Source organism: Camelus ferus, chromosome 24 (genome assembly GCF_009834535.1).
Source record: "Camelus ferus isolate YT-003-E chromosome 24, BCGSAC_Cfer_1.0, whole genome shotgun sequence".
Lineage (NCBI taxonomy): Eukaryota > Metazoa > Chordata > Mammalia > Artiodactyla > Camelidae > Camelus > Camelus ferus.
Genome location: NC_045719.1, coordinates 4,564,793 through 4,572,466, shown reverse-complemented (window position 1 = coordinate 4,572,466; position 7,674 = coordinate 4,564,793). Strand labels below are relative to the sequence as shown.

General features: G+C 45.1%; 1 protein-coding gene across 1 annotated transcript in view; it reads right to left on the bottom strand.

Annotated features, from left to right (window-relative positions):
* EPB41L3 (erythrocyte membrane protein band 4.1 like 3) overlaps positions 1 to 7,674 on the bottom strand; it is a 171,735-nt gene that overhangs the window by 128,501 nt on the left and 35,560 nt on the right. The gene's annotated exons all lie outside the window — the stretch shown is intronic.

The following is a 7,674-nucleotide window of genomic DNA, read 5'->3' as shown; positions in this document are numbered from 1 at the left end:
TGTTCCCTCCGGCCCCCTTGCAGATCCTCAGACGAGCCGGCACAGCCCACCCTCGACTCTCCTCCCTGACCGGCTGACGCCTCACCTCCTTCAAGTCCGCTCACAGGCCACCTCCTCCAGGTGTCCCTCCTGAGCTGCCTGATCAGAAAGTGACCCAGCTAGCCCAGCACTCCCACCCCTGCGTCCTACTCTTTTTTTAAAAAAAGTGATCTAACATACCCATCATTTCTTTATGTTTATTGTTTGTCCCCCGACATTCTCGATGTGAGCCCCACAAAGGCAGGAGTTCTGGGGTCCTGTTCCCTGGGCGTCCCGGCCACCGAGAGGAGTGCCTGGCCAAGGGAAGCCTTTCAGTACATGTTTGTTGAATGAAAAAAGGAAGAAAGCAGCAAGGATTATAAAACCTGAGACTCGGGGAGAAGAGTGATCCGAGGGACAGAAAGTCCAGAATGGCAGAGTTAGGTTGTCCAGGATTGGGAGTAGACACGAGAAGGAAGAGATTCAAAAGGAAGAAACTAAATACAAGAAGGAACCCCACCACCCCATCCTCACCCACGAACCAACACGGATGACACTAGCAGGGTGTGTCTCTGGCCACATCCTCAGAGAAGAAAGCAAAGGATGGTGAAGCTGCCCCTCCCCAGATACCACTTAACCTCAGGGGGGATTTAATGAGCGCTGGTCTTATCAGGACAAAAGAAGCTGTAACAGGCTCCAGGTAGGACCTCACTCATCTGTACAAACAATGGAAATGACCACTGCGGTGGGAATTGCCACCTCAGCTGGAGCAGCCGTGCCCAGGCCAGTAATGTTTTTCATATCAATGGTTGCCATGGCAATATTTATAAAGATGTAGCAACGAGCAGGCAGGGAACAGTTTGAAGAGGCTGCTGGAGGAAAAGAAGTCGCAGTCCACCCTCCGTCTCCACAAATCACACCATCCCACTTGCTCCCAATAAATGGTTCACTTCTTTTGATTGCGCTTGGCATCCCGACGAAAGTCGAGTCTTAGATTCTGTCATTCCAAGCTTGGAGCCTCTACTGGGTTTTTCCATTTGGCCTGCATTATGGTTTTATTCAGTGATTCACAGTGCCTTTTCAGAGGTCACCAGATCATTCCTTCACCTGCCAAGAATGTCTCCTAAATGCCCAGCCTCTTCCTCCACCAGGGCACTGAAGTTCTAAGGCCTCCTGCCCCCTCTGGAAGGAGCGTCCCTGTGTGTTACCATTGCCAAGTTTATGCAGCAAGTCTTAGGAAATAGACTATCCTAAAAAACCCCTCCACCCCACATCGTTAGGTTGCACGTTCTGTAAGGGAAGCAGGTAACTTTCTCAGAGTCATACTATACAGTATGAGTACATGGCACGTGAACCTTAAAAAAAACCTGTAAAAACTCCAGCACCAGGTACTAGAGAGCTTAGTGAATGATACCACCGCCCCCAGGCATGCAGGTCAGAACCCTGGTGTCTTCCTGCCTCCTCACTCCGCACCTTATTCCCTTTACCAGCTCAATTACTGAGTCCTTTGCATTTTACCAGAATCTCCTGGATCTGTCTCCTCCACCCTGTAATAGTTCCTTTTCGGGTCTCCAGATTCACCGATCGGAGTGAGCTCCCCAAGACATAAGGGGGATGCTTAGAACATCCCCATCCTGGATCTCAGGGCAGGGACTACATGCTCTAAGGCAGCCTCAGGCACCCTGAGCTCTCGCTGGGCTCCTGAACCACACCTTCTTCCTCTGCTCTGGTCAGACCGCCACCTTTCCCTTCCTCTTTTCCAACTTCCCTGACTAGGTCACATATCCTCATTAAGGGCCCCAGCAGCACTGCCACCACTGCAACTATGCACTGCGTGTGTGCAACTGTTTGATGAACTACCTCTCCCTCCAAGTCCCAGTCGAGGACCGGAACTGCTGCTGGCCGCCGTTTTCCCACCGTGGTGCACGCAGCCTGGCATGGTGGAAATGCTCAGTGACATTTATGATAAATGAACACCGAAGGACTGTTGTCACTGGAGATGGTACAGTCCATGATGCCTGCCTGCACACTTGGTCGCGAGGGGCTCACTCTTTCTGGAGGCAAAGGAAAAGCAAATACGTAGATCCAGACTCCATGAGACCTTTTGGATCTTGGACACTTCAGTAAGGTTCACCACGGGCAATCAAATATGTATCCATATCATTTGCAAGTGGGCACTCGGTGGGAACCAAAACGAGGCCATTTCTCCCAGCAGTGTGACACAAGAAGGAACACTGGGTGCCTGAAATGCTGCCGGCATTGATTCTTCCTCCCCCAAGAGCATCAGCCTCGGAGCTTCGCCCCTGATTCATATGTGCTCTCTGCATGTCAGCAATCGATCCTGTTCGAGGAGTTAAAGGGCAGACAAAGAGGAGACACTGGTACAGCCGTCGGGGATGGACTGCGGGGAAGCCTGGCAGACAACGAGTCTCTCTGTCTGCCCCTGGTCCCGCGGACAGGACAGAGCATCGGGCCTGGAGTCAGCCCACTGGCTCCTCCACACGGAGACCCTAACCTTGTGGCTTGGGCCACATGCCTTCATCTTCTTATGCCTGCTTTCTCATTTCTGAACTGAAGGACTAACCCTGCTTCAAGGACCATTGAGGGGATTAAATGAAATAACGATGCAAAAAGCCCTGCGTGAGCTCTGAGTTCCTGTGGTGGCGATCACAGTAATACCTGCTGGCCGCCCCGCCTCGGCCGGGGCAGCCTCGGGCTCCCTGAGCGCTCACCCACCTCCGTCTCACCCGGTGGGATGCAGAGGCCGAGCGGGGCGCCCCTGGAGAGCCAGCCCACTTGAAAAGGTGGAGGAGGTGTGTTGAACTTACAGACCCACTTCACAGAGGGGCTGGGAAGAAGCAGTCAGGGGCCCCTACTAGCTAACCTGAGCTGTTCCATCGCCTGACAGAGAGGGCTAAGTGCAGGAAACCACACAGCTGGAGATAAGAGCTTATATACTGATATGCGCGCTGGTCCTCATGTGATTTTTTTCCCAGTCTGCAGCCGCCGCTGAAAGCATTCTTAAAGCACTTATTTATGAAGTTCTTAAGAGCCCTTGTCTCATTATTTGGGAATCCCATCAAGAACTGCAAATATCATGTTGTTGAAGATGGATTTTTTTCCTGAAGGAGACAGAGAAATTTCGCACCGAGCTAATGAATAGGGGGGTTCGCTAGGGTCAGAGCTAGTGGCCATCAAAAAAAGAAAAAAGAAGAGAGAGAGGGCAAACACAAAACCCTGAGTTTTAACTATAAACACATTCAACTGAGTTCTTAGAATCGTTTAATGTGCTAGTTTGGAAGGAAGTTCAAAAAGCAGTTCCAAAAGGACTCTGAGCAACAGAACCAGCCCTGCTCACAAAAATAACCCTCATTTATTGAGCGCTAACTATCTGCCAGGTACTTAGTAAGTACTTTACACACTCTATCACTTGAGATTCAGAAAACCCCAGTCTATATTTTATACAGACCCTTCATATGGTTGCTTGAGAATCAAATACGTTCAGCTCTTCCAGTTGTGCCTAGCACGTAGTAATAAGCATACTCTCAATGTTCACTATAATATTTATGTAAAAATACATTGATTTTTTTTCTCCAAGGGTCATTATCTGGGAGAGGGCATAACAGGACACACATTCATATTCTGCAAGTGTCTTGGTCTTTGACGGTGGGGCTGTAATTCAATTAGACTAGAGCAGGTACGAGTTTTTTGAACTTTAGGAGGATTTTCCTTGCCAACATTGCACAATGTCTGAAATTATTTAAATGATAGTTGCTGAACTGAAAAGTTTCTAGGACTCTTTCTGTATAATACCTCAAAAAAAGGAAACTTGAGCGTGCAATCCTTATGAAGGTGAATACACATTTCTTTTTTTCTGAGAGAAGACTTCGTGATCTTCAAAATATCTGGCTACTGTTTTATTTTTATGAAGCTGAGGCAGCCACAGTCACTCCAAAGTTGCAGATCAATGGAAGAGATGATAATGGTGTCTACCACGGAATGTCTTGTATCATGAGTCTGGACTTTTAACAGCCCTCTTTTCAAATTAATGGAGAAGAAAATCTTTTTCCTGGTTTCCTAATTTAGAACACTGGTTAGAAAAGAGAGAGAGACAAAGTTATGGGACTTGGAGGGTCTATGTCAACTACGGGAAGTCCCTGCTTCTGCCAAGAAAGCTCTGCTTCTCTCCCCCTCTTCCCACCCCAGGGAGCTGCTGAGCTGGGGCTGCCTGTGAACTCCTCACTGACTCCACTGCCACCAGAGGTAGGACTCCGAAGGCAAAGTCTCATAGCAGCAATGCAGAACAATGGCAATTCGGTGGAACTGAAATACGACGTTTTATCCATTCATGTGTCGTAGATGAAGCAGGCTTTTGTCCCATTACCTGGGAAGCCAACTATTAAAAGTCTTCCTATGGGAAAATATCTCCTGAGTTCCAAATAATCAATCCACCAATGAACTTGTGGATGTAACTGTTTATAAATTTACAGTTATTGGAAACCTCAGTCATCTGAAACGTTTTCATAGTTCATACCAATCAAGCAATATTTACTTGGTTGTTTCTCTGGAAAAACCAATGAAGAGTAAACAAAATTACTGATGGTTTAATTGCTATCTCAGATTCTTTGTATGTGATTTAAATAAAATATTTTTGCACCTACCACACCACTGGAGGTTTTTCCAGTGAGACTAGAGAAATTTCATTATACTGCACCTATGTTATGATGTGTTATTATATTTAAAATTTTGCCTTTATACATGCAAAGGCATGAATGTATTGTTTAGGCTAAGTTTATACAATCTGCTGATTTTTCTTTCCATCTTATTTTACTTTGTGGGGGAGGTAATTAGGTTTACTAATTTAATTTTTAGAGGAGGTACTGGAGAATGAACCCAGGACCTTGTGCATACTAAGCATGTGCTCTACCACTTAAGCTATACCCTCCCTCCTCTTTCCATCTTATTTTGATCTTTGCTTAAGCACTATGATACCATCCAGATGTGAAAATATAAGCATCCACCTTCCCCAAGATGCTCTTTGCCCTACAAATCCTTTCAAAATCTGTGTGCTGGATTTGGTTTTCTGCCACTGCTACAGAAATGCTGAAAGTAATCTAAGGTGTTTGCATAAAAGGGTGATATAAAAATGGAGCAAGTAGGAGAGCTGATTAAAGCTGAACCTAAAATTTGATGGGTTCCCCTGGTTGTCATGGCAACCGACTGATGAGTGATGGGTGGGGGACATCCACAGTCCATGCTAATCTAGATGTGGGAACTTTAAGAATGAAGAACTCTCATGCCTACCTTAAAAATCAGTTTTTAAGAAAAAGCTCCCTCAGGGCAACATTTAGAAAGACTAAACAATTTTGGCAGCACAACCTTGCCTGATAAGAGTCACTTTTTAATTTCAACTTTTTCAAGCTTAATTCGCTCAGTAGGAAGAGACAGCTGGTGACTGAACTAAGTCACCGCCCCAGGTGAAGTACACGTTTATTGAAATAGGGGAATTAAGCTCGCAGATCCTAAAGTTCTAGAAAACACCGCAGGATACCCTGTCGCACCATCCCGAAAATCGACATTTGTTCGGGGACATTGATCAGGAGGAGGAACATCTGCACATTTATTGAAAGGAAATTGAATGGCGGGCGTTGTTATGTGACTCGAATGTTACATTCCATACTTTACATGGTGATTTCCAAGACTTTCTATGGGGGGAAAAGAACAAAGATGCTATTATCGTCTGTGGTTTCTTGGGGCCATACAAGGCAAATCCTTCATTAGAAGTGCCACGCTTTTAAAAGGCGAGGGGTAGGACGGGATGAGCTGTCCAATGAGAAATTTTAATTTTCAAGTCTGATACATAGCTGTAATTAATTTTTAAGGTTTGTTTGATTTGCTGAGCCTGGAGCATCCTGTGATGCCGGGAAGTAAGGAGGTGCTAAAAAAAAGTGTGTGTGTGTTGGGGAGGGGTGCATAGGGAAAGGACATAGAAGCCAGTTTGCAAGAGCTCCTAATAGCTAAGGCTGGAACAATTGGAGCAAAAAAAAGCAAAAACAGAAACAAAACAAATAAGGATATTGTTGAATTATAGCCCAGAGAATCAAGTAAGCATCCAAGGGTCTGTACTGCTGTAAATAAACTGACTGAATAAATAAACGAAAGCAGGAAAAGGAATAACTCTTCCAGGAGAATTCCAACTAATAATTGTAGAAAGAATGAAGGAAATAGGAAACTCGCCAATAGAAAACTACAGGGAGCGGGGGTGGGGGGGGGTGGAGCGCAGCAGCAGAGCGCGGGCTCAGCATGCACCAGGTCCTGGGTTCCGTCCCCAGCACCTCCGTTAAAAAGCAAACACAAAACTCATAAACCTAAATTACCCGCTCCCCAAAATACTAAGCAAAAGAAAAGAAAAAAGAAAACCATAGGAATATTTGCTACAGGCAAGACCCATTGATGAAAGCTAAAATTAGTGGGTGAATAGTTAAGTGGAAACCTTCAAAGTATCTCCCCACAAACATCTCTTAACTGCAAAAGGATACAATGCTACCCTTACTGTCAGAACCACCTTAACCAAGTGATGAAAGTTAACGTCATCAATGGTAGTAAATTGACGTAGATGTCACCGCCCTCCTGGCGTGATGCCCTGGGAGGTCACGTCACCTACAAAGCTTCTTCCCCAAATGCATTAACCTCAGTCTAATCGTGGGAACACGTGAGGCAAACCCAAATTGAGGGACATTCTACAAAAGATATTGAGTTACTCTTACAATGTGCCAAGGCCACGACAGACAAGATTAGAGGAGACAGTAAGTCAACTAATGTGCAGGGTGGGATCCTGGAATGAATCCTGGAACGGAAGAAGGGAGTGAGCGAAAAACTGTGAAATCAGAGCATCTGCTGTGTGGTTAATAGGACTGTACTCGTGTTGATCACTGTACTATGTTTATGTAAGTTGCTATCGCCAGGGGTAGCTGAGTGTGGGATATACAGGCACTGTATTATTTTTATAACTCCTCTGTTAAGTCTACAATGATTTCAAAATAAAAGTTAAAAAATAAAAGATTTAATATGGCTACTGGGGGGAAACGGGGTGGTGGAGGGACAAATTGGGAGTTTCAGATTTGCAGATACCAACTACTATATATAAAATAGATAACCAACAAAGTCTACTGTAGAGCACGGAACTATAGTTGATATGTTGTGATAGCCTATAATGAAAAAGAATATGAAAAGGAATATATATGTATGTATAACCGAATCACTATGCTTATACCAGAAATGAACACAACATTGTAATTCAACCATATTTCAATAAAATAAATAACTAAATAAAAGATTCTAAAACTTCATTTAGCTGCTCTGTTTGCAAACTGAACTGCATCTTGAAGGATGGTAAACAGTGACAACAGGGATTATAGCTAGTTCAGATAAACGAAGAAGTGACCCAGTTCTATCCCTCACTCAGCCAGTTATGAGCTGTGGCCTTGAACAAGCCTCTCAGTTTCTCCAAGTCTCAGTTTCTTCATTCTCAGAGAGGGGATGAGTCAGGGTCCCTAGCTCGGGGAGCCAGAAACTTGGCTAATAACAATTGCTGACTTACTGACGTCTTACAGGGGGAGCTAGGGCTCTGTGTCTTTTGCGTGTCCCAGTTCATTT